Source organism: Elephas maximus, chromosome 18, assembly GCF_024166365.1.
Source record: "Elephas maximus indicus isolate mEleMax1 chromosome 18, mEleMax1 primary haplotype, whole genome shotgun sequence".
NCBI classification, from domain to species: Eukaryota; Metazoa; Chordata; class Mammalia; order Proboscidea; family Elephantidae; genus Elephas; species Elephas maximus.
The window spans coordinates 81,476,797-81,496,373 of record NC_064836.1 but is presented as its reverse complement, the minus strand read 5'-3'; positions in this window follow the sequence as shown (position 1 = coordinate 81,496,373).

Genomic DNA, 19,577 nt, shown 5'->3' with positions numbered 1-19,577 from the left:
GACAGATGATCAAGATAGGTACATAAGAAATGTAATTTTTATATGAAAACTCTAAGTTGCTGTTGTTTCTTTCTGAGTATGTTTGCTCCTAGATTTCCTGTCTTGAAAAAATGTGAAATTTGTACATTAGCAGTGACCGTCAATATAATTGGCTTATTAGTTATAGTTCAATGACCTCTCCCTGGGAAATAATTGGTGGCCATACCAATGAAAATAGGCTGCTGTCTGCACTGCCCTCTTTCCTGATTAAAGCTAAGACTTTTTTTTTTTTTTTTTCTCTATGGGGGAAGATTGTCCATTAAAACACACACTCTCTGCTTGATTCCTATTTTGAAAATTATTCAGTAATTTCAACTACATTTTTTTAGCCAGAGAAATACGTTACAACAAAGCTAGTGTGATCACTGCTGGTATAGCTTGTCTACTGACTGAATAGCAATTTAAATTGCTAAAGTCATATCAAGTGAGAAAGCTAGAATACGTGACCTTTTTGGATCATGAAGCATTAAAATGCAGGTACTGTAGTAGATCAATTTCAACTGAAGATGTTGGTAGAAATCTTCAATTTCTTCATCTTTGCATTAGTGGCTGGTTCGTAAATTTCAATATTAACTAGTGTTCCTTGTAGGAGTATGAATATTATCCTATCGCTGACAGTGTTATACTTCAAAAGAGATCTTGAAATGTGCTTTGTGACAATGACCGTGGCACCATTCCTCTTCAATTTGTCATTCCTGGCATAGTAGACCATATGATTGTCCAATTCAGAATGGTCATTTCCAGTCCGTTTCAGCTCAATAATGCCTAGGATATCGATCTTCAAGCATTCTACTTAATTTTTGACAACTTACAATTTCCCAGATTCCTACTTCATACATTCCATGTTCCAATTATGAATGGATATTTGCAGCCATTTCTTCTCATTTTTAGTTGTGCCACACCAGGAAATGGAGGTCCCCAAAGCTTTACTCTATCCATGTCATTAAAGTCGACTCTACTTTGAGGAGGCAGCTCTTCCCCACTCATATTTTGAGTGTCTTCCAACCTGAGGGGCTCATCCTCCAGCACTTTTAGACAATGTTCTGCTGCTATTCATAATTTTTTCGCTGACCAATTTTGTTCATAAGTAGGTCTCTAGGTCCTTCTTCCTACTCTGTCATAGTCTGGAAGCACCGCTGAAACCTGTCCATGATGGGTGAGATGTTTCAACAAACTAATGCAACACTGGAAGTACTCCCTTATCTATGCCAAGCAATTTGGAAGAGAGCTACCTGGTCAAATGACTGGAAGAGATTCCTATTTGTGCCCATTCCAAATAAAGGTGATCAAACAGAATGTGGAAATTATCAGACAATTTTTTATCGTTAATATCACACACAAGTAAATTTTGCTGAAGGTCATTCAAAAGCGGCTGCAGCAGTACGTTGACAGAGAACTGCCAGAATTTCAAGCTGAATTCAGAAGAGCACATGGAACGAGGGATACCATTGCAGATGTCAGGTGGATCTTGGCTGAAAGAAGCTGTTTACTGTGTTTTATTGACTAGCAGAGGCATTCAACTGTGTGGATCATAACAAATTATGAATAACATTGGAAAGAATGGGAATTCCAGACCTCTTAATTGTGCTCATGAGGAACCTGTACTTAGATCAAGAGGCAGTTGTTCAAATAGAACAAAAGGATACTTTGTGGTTTAAAATCAGGAAAGGTGTGGGTGAGGGTTGTATCCTTTCACCATACATATCCAATCTGTATGCTGAGCAAAAAATCTGAGAAGCTGGACTATATGAAGAAGAACAGGGCATCAGGATTGAAGGAAGACTCATTAACAACCTGTGATATGCAGGTGACACAGCCCTACTTGCTGAAAGTGAAGAGGACTTGAAACACTGATGAAGATCAAAGACTACAGTCTTCAGTACGGATTACATCTCAACATAAAGAAAACAAAAATACTCACAACTGACCAATAAGCAACATCATGATAAATGGAGAAAAGATTGAAGTTGTGAAGGATTTCATTTTACTTGAATCCACAACCAATGCCCCATGGAAGCAGCGGTCAGGAAATCAAATGATGTATTGCATTGGGCAAATCTGCTGCAAAAGATGTCTTTAAAGTGTTAAAAAAGCAAAGATGTCACTTCGAGGATGAAGGTGCACCTGACCCAAGCTGTAGTGTTTTCAATCGCCTCATATGCATACTCTTCCAGCTTGAGAAATGGCAAGCATTTTGGTTTTCTATCTCCAGCTTTTTACACATCTCATTATAATGCATTGTTTTCGCTAGCATCCCTTTTTGTGAAGAATTGATGCCTTTGAATTGTGGTGTTGGCAAAGAATATTGGATATACTATGGACTGCCAAAAGAAAGAACAAATCTGTCTTGGAAGAAGTACAACTAGAAAGCTCCTTAGAAGCAAGGATGGTGAAACTGTGTCTTACATACTTTGGACATGTTGTCAGGAGGGATCCGTCACTGGAGAAGGACATCATGCTTTGTAAAGTACAGGGTCAGCAGAAGAGAGGAAGACCTTCAACAAGATTGATTGACACAGTGGCTACAAAAATGGGCTCAAACACAACAACGATTGTAAGGATGGCACAGGACTGGGCAGTGTTTCATTCTGTGGTACATAGGGTCACTATGAGTTGGAAACGACTAGACGGCACCTAACAACAACATATGCATGTGAAAGCTGGACAATAAATAAGGAAGACCAAAGAAGTATTGATGCCTTTGAATTATGATGTTGGCAAAGAATATTGAATATACCATGGACTGCCAGAAGAATGAATAATTCTGTCTTGGAAGTATAGCCAGAATGCTCATTAAGAGCAAGGATGGCGAAACTTTGTCTTACATACTTTGGGCATGTTATCAGCAGGGAGCAGTCGGTGGAGAAAGACTTCATGCTTGGTAATGTAGAGAGTAAGCGAAAAAGAGGAAGACCTTTGATGAGATGGATTGACACAGGGATTTCAACAATAGGCTCAAACAGCAGCGATTGTGAGAATGGCTTAGGGCTGGGCAGTGTTTCATTCTGTTGTGAGTCAGAACCGACTCAAGGGCACCTAACAGCAACAATAGTAGAAGGTCAATTCTTTTCTCTGTGATTTCTTAGGCTGACTGTTATGGATTGAATTGTGTCCCCTCTAAAATTTTGTGCCAACTTGCCTCGGCCATGATTCCCAGTATCGTATGGTTATCCACCATTTTGTCACCTGATACGAGTTTCCTATGTGTTGTAAATCCTACCTTTATGATGTTTTAATAAGGCAGGGCTCAATCTATTAGATTAGATTGTATTTTGAGTTAATCCATTTTTAGACATAAAAGAGAGAAGTGGACAGAAAGCTGTGGGACCTCCTATCACCAAGAAAGTAGTGCCAGGGGCACAGCGTGTCCTTTGGACCCGGGGTCCTTGCACTGAGAATCTCCTAGACCAGGGGAAGATTGATGACAAGACATTCCCCAAGAGCCGATAGAGACAGAAAGACTTCCCTGGAGCTGGCACCCTGAATTTGGACTTCTAGCCTCTTAGGCTGTGAGAGAATAAATTTCTGTTTGTTAAACCATCTACTTGTGGTATTTCTGTTATAGCAGCATGAGATAATTAAGGCACTGATCTTTCCATTGAAGAAATCATAAATCAAAGTGAAGAAAGACACAAAATCTAAATTATAAGAACTAATGTATAAGCTTATTTTCCCCAATAGCGCAGTTTTCAACTGTGTTGAAACCAACAATATACCAAGTTTTTTTTTCATGTTTTTGTTTTTTTCTTCCACCATGCCTTCCACCAAGAACAGGAAGCTGTAGTAGCATCCACCAGCACAGGTAAATCTGGATACCACTTAATTGTGATGAACAGAAATGAGAGTGGGAAAGATGCTTCCATATCTATCTAACCATAGCGCCAGTGAGCCTTGTTGTTGTGTGCTATCAAATCAATTATGACTCATAGAGACACTATAGGACAGAATAGGACTGTCGCATAGGGTTTCTTAGGCTGTAATGTTTACAGGAGCAGATCACTAGGCCTTTTCTCCTACAGAGCTGTTGCATGGTTTTGAACTGCCAACCTTTTGCTAGTAAATTCCCTAGGCAGAAAGATAAGTCTATGAGGCTCTGTCTTGCTAGGACAGTAGAATCAAAAAAGTGGCACTCTGTCTTGCTAGGACAGTAGAATCAAAAAAGTGGCAAGAGACAGAATCATTCACTAATTTATTCTTTCATTCATAAAGAATTTATTTTATCATACGCCAGTCTCTTGAATAGATACAAAAGATACAAAGTTGATAAAGTCACACATGGAACATGAAATCATGGAGTTTAAAGGCTAATACCAGGTATTAGTCAAATAATAATAAAATATTACGAGTATAAAATTGCAACTCTTGGCAAGCAATATGAATGAAAGCAATTCCAATTTGGCTCAATAGTGGTTCAGTTCCTAAATCAGTGGGCGTGATGGACCTCATCTGGCCACTTTCAGGGTACATTCTGAGACATTGGAAAGGGTATCATTTCAATGCCTTTCCTAGTTTTTATGAAGGTTTGTAGTTGAACTGATGAAAATCCACAAGGGTGTGAAATTATGTAGTTTGATATTATCTAGGAGAAATAATTTTTTAAAGAAAAAATATTTCCATTTCATTTTTAATTAACTACAATTACTAATGCTGAACACTGCACTAATTTTCAAACCTTGGAATTGTGTTGGATGCTACCACCTTGCTTCTTTTTCCGTATAGATTTTCACCTAGTGTTTTATTTTTTTTCAGTTAAGGTTTTTTTTTTTTTTTAGATAACTTTGTAGATTTGTATGCAGGTGTAAGATATAATACTGTGTGTACCTTTACCCACTTCCCCCCCCCATGGTAACATCTTACAAAACTACAGTACAATGTCACAACCAGGATATTGACATCCCTACAGCCAAGATACAGAATATTTCCATCATCACAAGAGTCTCTCATGTTCCATTTTATAGCTACATCGACTGCCCCTCCACCCCAACCCCACCTTAACCCTTGGCAACCACTGATCTGTTCTCCATTTCTATAATTTTTCCACTTCAAGAAGATTGTATAAATATAATCATACAATATGTAACCTATTGGTTCTGACTTTTTTTATTCAGCATAATTCTCTGGAGATTCATTCAGGTTGTTGCATGCATCAATAGCTTCTCCCTTTTTACTCCTGAGTAGTATTCCGTGGTACTGATGGTACCACAGTTTGCTTAACAAAGTGGACTTTGAAGGATATCTGAGTCGTTTCCAGTTTTTGGTGATTATGAACAAAGCTGCTATAAACATTCATGTACAGGTTTTTGTGTAAATGTAAGTCTTCATTTCTCTGGGATAAATGCCCAGGAGCAATTGCTGGGTTTTATGGTAGATACAAGGAGTCTTGGTGGCACAAAGGTTGAGCACTCAGGTGCTAACCAAAGTCAGCAGTCTGAACCCACCAGTGGCTGCATGGGAGAAAGACTTGGCAATCTGCTTCCATAAAGATTATAGCCTAGGGAACCCTATGGGGCAGTTCAACTCTGCCATATAGTGTCGGTATGAGTCAGGATGAACCCAACGGCACACAACGACATGGTAAATACATGTTTAGCTTTTTAAAGAAATTGCCAAACTGTTTTCCAGAGCGACTGTATCATTTCACATCCCCACCAGCAATGTATTAGTGATCCAGTTTCTCCTCATTCTTCCTAATGTTTTGTTGTAACTTTTTTTCCACCATTCTGATAGGTATGTAGTAATATTTTATTGTGGTTTTACTTTTCATTTCCCTGATAGCTAATGCTGTTGAATGTCTTTACCAAACCATTGCCATCAAGTGGATTTTGACTCCTAGCAACCCTACAGGACAGAGTAGAACTGTCCCACAGGCTTTCCAAGGCTGTAAGTCTTTAAGGAAGACAGCTGCCACGTTTTTCTACAGTGGAGCAGCTGATGGGTTCAAACTTCCAACTTTCTGGTTAGCAGCTAAACTCTTAACCAGCGTGCCACCAGGGCTTCTTGAGTGTCTTTATTTACCATCTGTATTTTGGAAACCCTGATGGCACAGTAGTTAAGTGCTACAGCTGCTAACCAAGAGGTCAGCAGTTTGAATCCACCAGGCACTCCTTGGAAACTCTATGGGGCAGTTCTACTCTGCCCTATAGGGCTGCTAGGAGTCAGAACCAACTCAATGGCAGTGGGTTTGGTGGTTTTTTTTGGTATATCCTATTCAGTAACGTGCCTTCTCATGTCTTTTGCCCACTTTCTAGTGGGATTTTTTGTTTTTTGCTGTTGAGGTTTTGAGTTTTTTTTTTTATATATCATAGATACGAGGTGGTTAACAGCTATGACTGCTAACCAAAAGGTTGGGAGTTCAAATCCACCAGCCTCTCCTTGGAAACAGCAACGGGTTTAGTGTTTTACCAGATACGTGTTTTGCAATTTTTTTTTTTTTTTCCCTGTCTGTGGCTTGCCTTTTCGTTCTCTTAACAGGATATTTCGCTGATCAAAATTTTTCATTTGATGAAGTTATTTATCAGTTTTTCTTTTATGGATAGTGCTTTTGGTGTCAAGTCTAAGAACTTTTTGACTAGCCCTAAAATCCAGTGATTTTCCTCTATATTTTTTCCAAAATGTTCTTTTAATTTTATGTTTTACATTTAAATTCCTACTCTATTTTGAGTTAATTTGCATATAAAATCCGAGGCTTAAATCGAGGTTCATTTTTTTGTTGTTATCAAAAGGCTATCTTTCCTTTATTGAATTGCTTTTGTAACTTTGTCAAAAATCAGTTAGGCATATGATGTGGATCTATGTCTGTTTTCTCTGTTCTGCCCCAACTGATATGCCAATACCACGCAGTCTTGATTACCTAAACTATATAATAAGTCTTAAAATTGGGTAGACTAATTATTCCCACTTTATTCATAATTTTCAAAATTGATGTATATCTACTTCTTTTGTCTTTCCATATAAATTTTAGAATAAACTTGAATATATGGATAAAACCTTATTTTTATATATTGTTGTTGTTGTTGTTAGGTGCCGTCAAGTTGGTTCCGACTCGTAGTGACCCTCTGCACAACAGAATGAAACACTGCCCAGTCTTATACCATCCTTGCAATCGTTGTTATACTTGAGCTTATTGTTGCAGCCACTGTGTCAATCCACCTCCTTGAGGGTCTTCCTCTTTTCCGTTGACTCTGTACTTTGCCAAGCATGATGTCCTTCTCCAGGGACTGATCCCTCCTGACATGTCCAAAGTATGCAAGATGCAGTCTCTTCGTCCTTGCTTCTAAGGAGAATTCTGGTTGTACTTCTTCTAAGACAGGTTTGTTCATTCTTTTGGCAGCCCATGGGCTAGTCAATATTCTTCGCCCACACCATAATTCAAAGGCGTCAATTGTTCTTCGGTCTTCCTTATTCATTGTCCAGCTTTCACATGCATGTGATATGATTAAAAATACCATGGCTTTTGGGTCAGGCGCACCTTAGTCTTCAAGATGACACCTTTGCTCTTCAACACTTTGAAGAAGTCCTTTGCAGCAGATTTTCCCAATGCAGTGTGTCTCTTGATTTCTTGACTGCTGCTTCCATGGCTGTTGATTGTGGTTCCAAGTAAAATGAAATCCTTGACAATATCAATCTTTTCTCCATTTATCATGATGTTGCTCATTGGTCCGGTTGTGAGGATTTTTGTTTTCTTCATGTTGAGGTGCCATTCATACTGAAGGCTGTGGTCTTTGATCTTCATTAGTAAAAGTGCTTCAAGTACTCTTCACTTTCAGCAAGCAAGGTTGTGTCATCTGCGTAATGCAGGCTGTTAATAAGTCTTCCTCCAATCCTGATGCCCCATTATTCTTCATATAGTCCAGCTTCTCGTATTATTTGCTCAGCATACAGACTGAATAGGTATGGTGAAAAATATAACCCTGACGCACACCTTTCCTGACTTTAAACCAATCAGTATCCACTTGTTCTGTCCAAACAACTGCCTTTTGATCTATGTAAAGGTTCCTCATGAGTACAATTAAGTGTTCTGGAATTCCCATTCTTTGCAATGTTGTCCATAATTTTTTACAATCCACACAGTTGAATGCCTTTGCATAGTCAATAAAACACAGGTCCTTCTGGTATTCTCTGCTTTTAGCCAGGATCCATCTGATATCAGGAATGATACCCCTGGTTCTGTTACCTCTTCTGAAACTGGCCTGAAGTTCTGGGAATTCCCTATCGATATACTGCTGCAACTGTTTTTGAATGATCTTCAGCAAAATTTTGCTTGCGTGTGATATTAATGATATTGTTCTATAATTTCCACATTTGGTTGGATCACCTTTCTTGAGAATAGGCATAACTACAGATCTCTTCCAGTCAGTTGGCCAGGAAGCTCTCTTCCATATTTCTTGGCATAGATGAGTGAGCACCTCATCTACTATGCTGGGAATGACAACTTGAAGAGCAATGGTCTTGCATTCATCGTCAAAGGAACATTATAAAATCTGTCCTGAAGTACAATGCTGTCAATGATAGGATAATATCCATACACCTACAAGGAAGACCTGTTAATACGACTATTATTCAAATGTACACACCAGCCACTAAGGCCAAAGATGAAGAAATAGAAGATTTTTATTAGTTGCTGTAGTCTGAAATTGATGGAACATGCAATTAAGATGCATTGATAATTACTTGTGATTGGAATGTGAAATTTGGAAACAAAGAAGAAGGATAAGTTAATTTTTATGTATAGAATATATATATTTTGGGATTTTTATATCCTCTATGAGTATAGGTACAATACACTAACAAAACATCAGCATATCATGTTGAATTCAGAAACCTGTATAAAAAATTATAGGCTGTGGTCGAGTGTGGGTTATTTCAGGTTGTCTCAGTCATCTAGTGCTGCTACAACAGAAATACCACAAATGGATGGCTTTAACAAAGAGAAATTAATTTTCTCGGAGTCTAGTAGGTTATGAGTCCAAATTCAGGTTGTCAGCTCCAGGGAAAGGCCTTCTGTCTTTGTCGGCCCTGGGGAAATATCCTTGTTCTCAGTCTTCCCTGGGTTGAGGAGCTTCTCAGGCACAGAGACCCCAGGTCCAAAGGACGCGTTCTGCTCCTGGTGCTGCCTTCTTGGTGGTATGAAATCCTCCACTCTCTGTTTGCTTCCCTTTCCTTTTATCTCTAGAAAGATAAAAGGTGGTGCAGACCACACCCCAGGGAAACTCCCTTTACTTTGGTTCAGGGAGGCGACCTGAGTAAAGGTGGTGTTACAATCCAACCCTAATCCTCTCAACATAAAATTACAATCACGAAATGGAGGACAGCCACAAAATACTGGGAATCATGGCCTAACCAAGTTGACGCATATTTTTGGGGGGGAGGACACAATTCAATCCATGACACAGGGGTATAAGGCTGATCTGGTATTACAAATCAGTTAATGCAATCAACCATATTATCAGATCAAAAAAAAAAATCATATCAAACAATGGAGAAAAGGCATCCATTCACAGCATGAATTTCTTTGGGTTTATCCTGTTTGGGATTTGCTCAGCTGCTGAATTGCCAAATGTGAAAAGTTTTCAGCCATTATTTCTTCAAGTACTTTTTTCAACCCCATTCTTTTTATCCTATCCTTTGGGAACACCAATGACACCAATGTTAGACTTTTTGTTATGGTCCCACAGGTCTCCAAGGCCCTGTTCACTTTTTGTTTGTTTGTTTTTAGTCTATTTTCTGTCTGTTGTTCACATTATGTAATTTCTACTGTTCTATTATTCAGTTCACTGATTCTTTCTCCTATGTTCTCCATTTTACAGTTGTGCCCCACTACCGAGAATTTATTTCACTTGTTGCATTTTTAGTTCTCAAATGTCCACTTGGTTCCTCTTTATATGTCTTCTATCTCTTTGCTGAGACTTTCTATTTCTTTGCTGAACTTTCTGTTTTCTCATTTGCTTCAAATATGTTCACAACTGCTTATTGAAGCATTATTATGGCTGCTTTAAAACATTTTTCAGATCACTATAATATCTTTTTCTTCTCAGTTTTGGCAAATATTCATTATCTTTTTACATTCGGTGGGAATCAGTCCTGGTTCTTGGTATGACAGGTGATTTTTTATTGAAACCTAGATAAGTTCATATTATGTTATGAGACTCTAGATCTTATTTCAACCTTCTGTTTTAGCTGGTTTTCTCTCTCAGTGCTCTGGCGGGGATGGTGGGGGGGGTGCTCATTAGTGGCTGGGTGGCATGAAAGCCCTGGCTCTCTACTTGGCCTTATCTGACACTGCCCCAGCGGGGGTGTTGGAACACCTCATTACAACCTCATGAGTGTAGAATTCTAAGCTTCGCACTTGGCCTTTGCTTGCATGGGTAGGGGTGGTGCCACAATTTTTTCTACGATGTTTGGTTGAAATAGAGTGGTTATTGTCTACAAGTTTTCTGTATTGCTAGGCTAATTCTTTCCTGATTCTTGGCTAGTGACAGCAGGCTTTTGTTGATTTTTTTTTTGTTGATTTTTTTTTTGTTGTTTTTGTCCGTGCTCTCTGGCATTTCTGGATTGCTGGGTTTTTCAATTCCAAATATGGGACTGTCTTAGTCATCTAGTGCTGCTATAACAGAAATACCACAAGTGGATGGCTTTAACAAAGAGAAATTTATTCTCTCACAGCCTAGTAGGTTACAAATCCAAATTCGGGGCCCTGGCCCCAGGGGAAGGCTTTCTTTCTCTGTTGGCTCTGGAGGAAGGTCCTTGTGATACATCAGTCTTCCCTTGGTCTAGGAGTATCTCAGGCAGGAACCTCAGGTCCAAAGGACAAGCTCTGCTCATGGTGCTGCTTTCTTGGTGGTATGAGGTCCCCATTCTCTGCTTGCTTCCCTTTCCTTTTATTTCTTTAGAGATAAAAGTTGGTTCAGGGCACACCCCAGGGAAATGCCCTTGACATTGGATCAGCAATGTGACCTGGTAGGGGTGTTACAATCCCACCCTGATCCTCTCTAAGTTAAAATTACAATCACAAAATGGAGGACAACCACACAGTACTGAAAATCATGGCTTAACCAAGTTGATACACACGTTTTTGGGGGGCATAATCCAATCCATGACATTCTACCCTTTGGCCCCCTAAAAATCACATCTTGCAACAAGCAAAACATATTCATCCCATCATATCATAGCAAAAGTCTTAACTCCAAGTCTAAAATCCAAAAAATCCTCTTCATCTGTGCAATCTAGAATACAAGTTATCTGCTTCCAAAGGTAGAATGGCAGAACAGGCACAAGCTAGACATTTCCATTACAAATGGAAGAAATTAGAGGGAAAGAATGCATAATAGCCACCAAACAAGTCAGCAGAACACGTTACATTAGTTCTCAAGGCTTTAAAAATAATCCTCTGTTCTCTGAGACAGTACACAGTAACCCTGTACTCCAGCCTCTAGGTATTGGCCACACTCTCTGGATTCTGAGTGGAGGCCCCTCGGCCCTGGGCTCCAGCTCTGTCTTCCAGGCCCACTGCGACTGCACCTCTGCTCTCTCAGCTTTAGGTGCACCATTCTCCTAGTCCATCTGAATGGCAATTCTACTCTTAGAAACACCAGAGTCCACGGTTCCACCTTTTGAAGTGCTTGAGGTCATGATCATACCCTTTGAGACAGAAGCAACTTGGCTTCTTGTGTTCTTTGTCTCTTCAGCTTCTTCTTCCCGGTTTCTTGGCCTCTTGGCCCCTCAGGCCTCACACCTGCATCTGCCCTGCTAGGGCAAGTGCTCCAAAGGTCTGTAGCTCAACTGATAAGTCCCTAGAGGCACCCCACTCTGCCAAGAAGCCTCCTGCATACAGGTACTCAACTCTGTTGCTCCATGGGTTGGCAAGCCTAGCTCCACTGATAAATGCCCTGAAGCACCCCAGTCCACCAGGAAGCACAGTCACTCAGCTCTATCGCTCTGTGGGTGGGCTCCAGTGCTGTTTGGCACTGGTCTCCTGGTTCTGCTGCTGCTGAAGCTTCTTTACTGCTGCAGGTTCTCTGCTGCTGGTGGTCCTTTGCCACTGTCACTCCTCTATCCATTCACAGTTTCAAAACTGCTTCTACATTTTAGGTATCTACTAGAGCAGCACCCCACTCCTGGTACCAAATTCTGTCTTCCCTTTCCTTTTACCTCTTGTAAGATAAAAGGTGATGCAATCCACGCCCCAGGAAAACTCTCTTTACTTTGGATCAGGGATGTGACCTGGTAAAGGTGTTACAATCCACCCTTATCCTCTCTAACATAAAAGTTATAATCACAAAATCGAGGACAATCACACAGTACTGGAAATCATGGCCTAACCAAGTTGATACATACATTTCTGGGGGGGGGCATAATTCAATCCATGACAGGGGCACATGAGGCAAAAAATAAATAACTCCCAGCAAACTCACTATTTTGTCATTTCTTGGGTTTCTAGGCCCCTGACTCGTCTGCCTCAATCTCTCCATCTTTTAAGTCTTGTGTTTTTTTTTTTTTTAGTATATATCATGTTCAGTGTTTTTAGTTTTACTTATCTGGAAGAAGAGGGAAAAGCTCTAATGTTACACCACTGTATTTCTTAAAGATTCTTTCTTCCTCGGCTTCTTCCTGCCTTTCCCCTTCTAGACCTTCTGCCTTGGGTCTAGAAGGGAAAAGGCAACTACATGGCTTTCTCAATAATCTCCAGATTAAAAAAAAAATCAGTAAGACTGAGTCTGATTGTTCCAGTGAATTGTCATCATGCCTTGGCTTGGCAGAGCATTTATAGCAGACTGCATTTTAGGCCACCGGCCGTGGTGTGGGCCTTGGTTCAACTATAGGTCAAGTGGTAAATATGGTGTAGCAGTTAAGAGTTATGGCTGCTAACCAAAAGGTCAGCAGTTTGAATCCACCAGGAGCTCCTTGGAAACCCTATGGGGCAGTTCTACTCTGTCCTATAGGGTCACTGTGAGTTGGAATCGTCTCGACAGCAACAGGTTTGGTTTTTTGAAGAACTCCCTCAGGTAGTTCTTTCAGCTGCAGTAGATGGACAAGGAATGGGCCCAGAGAGGAATATATTCTTCTTTAGTACACTAAGGGAAACCCTGGTGGCGTAGTGGTTAAGAGCTATGGCTGCTTACCAAAAGGTTGGCATTTGAGTCCACCATGCTCTCCTTGGAAACCCTATGGGGCATTTCTACTCTGTCCTATAGGGTCGCTATGAGTTGGAATTGACTTGACGGCAATTTTTTTTTTTTTTGGTTAGTTCACTAGGCAGCTCTCTAGATTTACACAGACTGTTGCACTTAAAAATAAAATCCCCAAATCCTTGCTTTGACTATTACACTTGTAAAAAAGATACACATTTCACACCTTAGAACATGGAAACAGAATCATGGCTCAACATTTACGAAAGGGATCACTGGCCTTTTTGACATTCTGGCCAGAATAGAACTTAGCTCCTTGAAAAGCTTAAGAATCTATGCAATAAGTAGCCAATAGTTTAACTTAACTCAATTTTTATTTTTGAAATGAAATTGAAGCCAATGTAGAATAAACAGAAAGGCTTTTCTCTTGAGTTTATGATTTGTCAGGAAAGTAGCAAAATTCTTTGCTTTGAAGCATTTCCTAGAGGGGTCCCAGGAAACCCTTGAGAGCACATGGAGGTGGGGAATGCTTCATCTCTGACCTTATGGCTCCACTACAATGCTTGTTGTCCTCTTTTGAGCATGCACAAAAACAAAGGGGGAAAAAATCAGAGCCAACTGCCACAAAACCTAACATTTTGATTTAACTCAAACTTCTTAGACACAGTCCAGCCCATCTGGCCTATTGTCTTCAGTGTAGAATAGGTGGCAGCCTCACTCAATCGGAAGTTTTTTGAGGGCAGAGATGGTGTGATTCATTCCTCTTCATAATCCCAGCGCCTAGAACTGTGCCCCACATAGTAGCAGCTCTGAATCAATGTGGGTTTTGGATTTTGGATAGAAATTCTTTTTTGGCTCCCACTTAGAGAAAAACTGTTTCCAACACATGGTGCTAATTAGGCTCATTATATAGTCTCTCACTTATTATATAAAAAGATAAACCCATTATAAACAAACTGTTCAGTGACGAGCAGCTTTCAAAACATAACAAAAAGATGAGACAAGTAATATTAAGCATGTTTTCTTCCCTAGAAAATTTTTATCACATCCAACAGCTGTTTTTTTATAATGTTGTTTGGTGGGCTTTTTTTTCCCCATATCTAGAGATGAATAAACCAATAGAATGATTTAATGTCAGTATATTTAATTCTGGAGAATGGGACCAATTTCAAATTTCAGCGGTCTTTTGTTTTCACTTTCCTTTCCTTTATTGAACACAGGTATTGATTAGTAAGCAAACATTACTTTTCGTGGAACGTCTCTGAAAGCGGAGCCAAAGAGTTTGCCTTTTGTTGGCGGTACATTAGCAGGTGCTGTTAAGCAAAATACATGTAGAACTACCTCAGCTTTTTCTGTTCTACCTTACAGAACATCCCTTTATAGCTGAGTAAGCTTTTAATTCCCCTGAATAGAGTGCGATATAACCCAATTTGAAAGGAAGTAGATTAAACAGTAGCATGTTTGAGCTGGATGAATTATCTGCGGATGAGAATAGAATGACAAGCGATTACCATGCTTTTTTCATCTTCATTTTCCCATTATCTTTACTTATTTAATTATCCTCAATAGAAAATGAGGCCAATAAAATTTTCAAGAAAGAAATTTGCATCATGTTAGTACATCTCATATTGGTAAACAGCAGTCAAATAAAATAATCAGGACACAACAATGTCAACATTTTACAAAATCATTTTTATTATACCTCTTTGTTTACATTTAGTGCACTATTGTAAGAGCCGTATGAGGCCTGGTGAATCTGGGCCAATCATTAAAATCCTTGAAAGGGATTTTATAACTAATCCCTTCTATAACTCATCTGTCTTCTCTCTGGCAGTAATAACACATTGAAGCTATAAATTCATGAGAAATTAAACACCAAGTTGCCCAGGAGCCGGCATGAGAGAAGGAGGCTACGCTGCCAACTGTGGCTAATGAAAGACCAGAGGGTTCTTAGACACAGTCCAACCCATCTGGCCTATTATCTTCAAAGTAGAATAGATGGCAGCTGCACTCAATCAGGAGCTTCTTGAGGTCAGAGACCATGTGATTCATTTCTCTACATAACCCCAGTGCCTAGAACTGTGCCTACCACATTGTAGCCAAAGCGTATATTTTGGAATATTTGGAATAAGTGAATACACACCTCTCTCATTCTACATTCACACACTTTGACATCTTTCTTGCATCAAGAAAGGTTTACCTGATATAAATTCTCTAGTAATTTTTTTTTTAGTATAAAGTAGGAAGTTGGAAAGTAGGGCAGTGGTGATGTTATCAATTGCCAATCTGACACAAAGGATCATTGTCTTTTCCTGAGTAAGAATACACATGAAAGACAAACTTTATCTTCAGCAAGCTTTATTTTGCTTGAGTCAAGCAAAAGGAGTCAGCGGGGATCTAAGCCTCTCCAAAAGGCTGACTGAAAAGGGGAGCAAGGCTAGGGCTTATATAGGTTCAGTGGAGACAGAAGAGTAATGAATATATAGTGGGCTTCTTTCAAGGGGCAGGCACTTCTCAGAATGGCGGTGCATGTTAATTAGATTGCACATGCATCTGGAATCTAAGATGGAACCCGCTGATATTCAAGGTGGAGTCCTCACAGCAGCCCTTGGCATCACTTATTATGGGATATAGTGCAAGAGCACTGATCTTTGGCACTACATCACCATGTTTGGAGGGCTAAGGAAGGTTAAACAGCAGTCACACTTTGTTCTTCTGCACATGTGGGAGCCTCTAAAGGGGGAAGGGACTAGAAAAACACTAAGAAAGAGATAGTAATTTATCCCGTGTTGACAGGGAGTGGTTCCTGTTTACCCAACTTCTAGGTGGTAATCTTTTAACAGCTTATTTGTTCTGCCAGTTAACCCTATATGTCTCAATGAGACAACACATGGTGTGATTCATTTCTGCAGAAGAAGTCTTGCTCAACTGCGGGCAAGTGTCTGAGCTGACTGAATAGTCTAAATACAAGCCTTTGCAGGCAGTAATGTAAGCACTAATTACATGAACTTGGAAAAAATGCTCACCGCTCTCATTTTTAAGTTTCTTATTTGCACACTCCAAAGGAGGGATGGTCTTTCAAATAAGGTGATATAAAATTAATAAATTATTGAAAACATCAATGCACCATTATAGTGTAAAAAAGAAAAAAACCTGTTGTCACCGAGTTGCTTTCAACTCATAGCGACCCTATAAGAAGTGTAGAACTAGCCCATAGTGTTTCCAAGGAGTGGTGGTGGATTTGAACTGCTGACCTCTTGGTTAGCAGCCGAACTCTTAAGCACTGCACAACCAGGCTCCATTATAGTGAAGCAGGTATGAATTTGTTTTATACCACTTTGGTATAAGAAAAGATATATTACTTTATCTGTCTAAATAATATTACCTGTTTTCATGCCCCTACTTGTCAAGGTTGTGTGAAATTCAATTCTGGATGTTTTTGGGGGCTCTTCCACCTCATTGGAGGAGTCTTTTCATGCTGCCCAGAAAATGAGGGTGGGGCTTGGCCTTTAGTACATGAGGGTCCCTGCCTGAAAGAGTTCTCCCTCTCTCTCAAAGTTTGCCTCATCAACTTCCAACACAAAGTTCTTTCTCTCTTCCCACAAATGACTCAGCTCCCGAAGAAACACCAGAAGATAGGGAAATGGCCTGGAGAGGGAGAGTGGGGTGGTGAAATTTACATTTTTAACTCTGAGAAACAGAAGCAATAAGCAAGCCGTTGAGATAAAGGAACCCAGACTCAGAACAGAAAGGCTTGGCTACCTTCATGGGGTAAATTAAAAAAAAAAAAAAAAACCAAACCCACTGCTGTAGAGTCGATTCCAACTCATAGCAACCCTATATGACAGAGAAGAACTGCTCTATAGAGTTTCCGAGGAGTGTCTGGAGGATTCGAACTAATGACCTCTTGGTTAGCAGCTGTAGCACTTAGCCACTATGCTACCACAGTTTTCTTCAAGGGATAAGGAAGTAAAAATACCTCCAATACTAACACAGCAGCAAGAATCAAGCAAACTAACATTATAACAGGTTATGCAGGCACAGCAGTGTAAGGTACTGTTATTGACACCTGAGGCTTCCTGGAAAGCTCTGGTTTCACCAATGGAGTACAACTATCAGCCATGAGGGAGGCTCAAACTCACCGCAGCTCAGGGCCTAGCCCTCATCTGTGCAGGTTCGAAGACTGGATGGGGAATTGTACTACAGAACCCTGAAAGTGTCTAACTAAGGAACTCAAATGCCCAGTGATTAATTTGAAATTGTATGTTCAAGTGGCTCCTCAGAAGAAAGACCTGGCAATCTACTTCCAAAAAAAAAAAAAAAAAGTTGAAAAGCCTATGGAGCACAGTTCTATTCAGACACGTGGAGTTGCCATGAGTCAGAATCAACTAGATAACAATACGGTGTACCGTCCTGTGTTAGTCAGGACAGAGAGAGAGAGAGAGAGAAGTTTTAAGCCATTGGCTGACAAATTGTGGGGGTAGGCAAGTCTGAAATAAGTAAGGAAACTCAGGCAGAATTTGATGCAGCAGTCCCCAGGTAGAACATATTCTTCTTGGGGAAACCTCAGTTTTTGCTTTTAAGGCCTTCCAAACAGATTGATGAGGCCCACCCACTCTATCAAGGATAATCTCATTTACTTAAAGTCAACTGATTATAGAGGTAAAACATATCCGGAAGATACTTTCACAGCAACACCTAGATTAATGTTTGATTAAATAACTGGATACTATAACCTAGCCCCTGGAAACCCTGGTGGCATAGTGGTTAAGTGCTACAGCTGCTAACCAAAAGGTCGGCAGTTCGAATTCACCAGGTGCTCCTTGGAAACTATGGGACAGTTCTACTCTGTCCAACAGGGTCGCTATGAGTCAGAATCGACTTGATGACAGTGGTTTTTTTTTTTTTTTTTTTTTAATAGCCTAGCCCTGGTGGAATAGTGGTTATGAATTCAGCTGCTAACCAAAAGGTCAGTAGTTCAAATCTACCAACTACTCCTTGGAAACCCTATGGGGCAGTTCCACTCTGTCCTATAGGGCCACTGTGAGTCGGAATCAACTCGATGGCAGGGAGTAGAGTATAGCCTAGCCAAGCTGACACATCACAATACTACTTAGTTTAAGAAATAAAACAACACCAGTATAGCCAAAGGCCCCTGTCCTGTGTACTTGCTCTCAGAATGTTACCCAAAGCGTGTTCTGCTCAGTCAATAAAGACACACCGCTGTGAGGAGAGAGGAAGAGCACTTATTACAAGTGTGCAGGCGAGGAACAAGGAGGTGTATGCCTCAAATCAAGCTCCCTGAACAAAGGGAGGCAGAACCTTTTATAACATCTCTCACAAAGAAGTACATACAGACATTATGTACTGCATAGGTTATCATGGCGCAGACACAGTAAGACAAACTGCATTTTTTTTCCCTTTGATATGTAGGCTAATAAACTGGGTTTGATTGGCTTGACCCACACCCAGCACTTTGAGGACAATGGACAGGAAGGGGCAAGTTCTGCTTGGTTGAGCAGCTCCCAGTTGAGCCACACTCAGCACTATCACTTAAGGCTTTGTTTGGTAATGGGTAAGATGGGTAAGTAGCTCTTCACTGCATTGACTATCATGAGTGCAACCCCAGCCTCCCTCTCTCTACCAAAGGTAGACACTATCCTGAATATGGTTCTGTTATTTCTTTTCAATCTGTGTATTTTTACAATTTAGATATGTATTGCTAAGCAATGTGTAGTATGGTTTTATATGGTTTTAAGCTTTATATGGATATCACACTGCATGTATTTTTTGCAGCTTGTTTTTTCCTCAATATTGTATTTGTGTTGTATATCCATATTGATAAGTTTAACTCTAGTTTATTCACATTCATTGCTGTATAGAATTCCAGTATGACTAAAATAAAATATTTGTATTCACTGTCCTACTGGAGTACATTTAGGTTGTTTCCAATGTGTTTGTCTTATGAACAATGCTGCTGTTAACATTCTTGTACAAACATTTTTGTTTACTAGAAGATTTTCTCTAGGGTATGAACCTGGGAGTGCTGTTCCTGGGTGGTAGGGTATGTACTCATCACACTAGGGGACAGTGTCAAATGATTCTCCAAAGTAGTAATAAAGTACAATTTCACTGGCAGCATATAGTTCCAACTGTTCCACCTTGGAGCCAAAAGTGTGATCTTGTCAGCTGTTAACATTTCTGCTTATCTTATTTTAATTGACATTTCCCTGATTATTGGTGCTATGAGTTGGTCAGGTATTAGTGAGGTTGGTCATTTTTCCATATGGCCATTAAAAACAAAAAACAAAAAAAACCTTGCCATTGAGTTGATTTTAACTCATGGTGACCCCATGTGTTACAGAATAGGACAGTTTTTTTTTTTTTTTCAATATGACTGGAGAATTGAGGCAA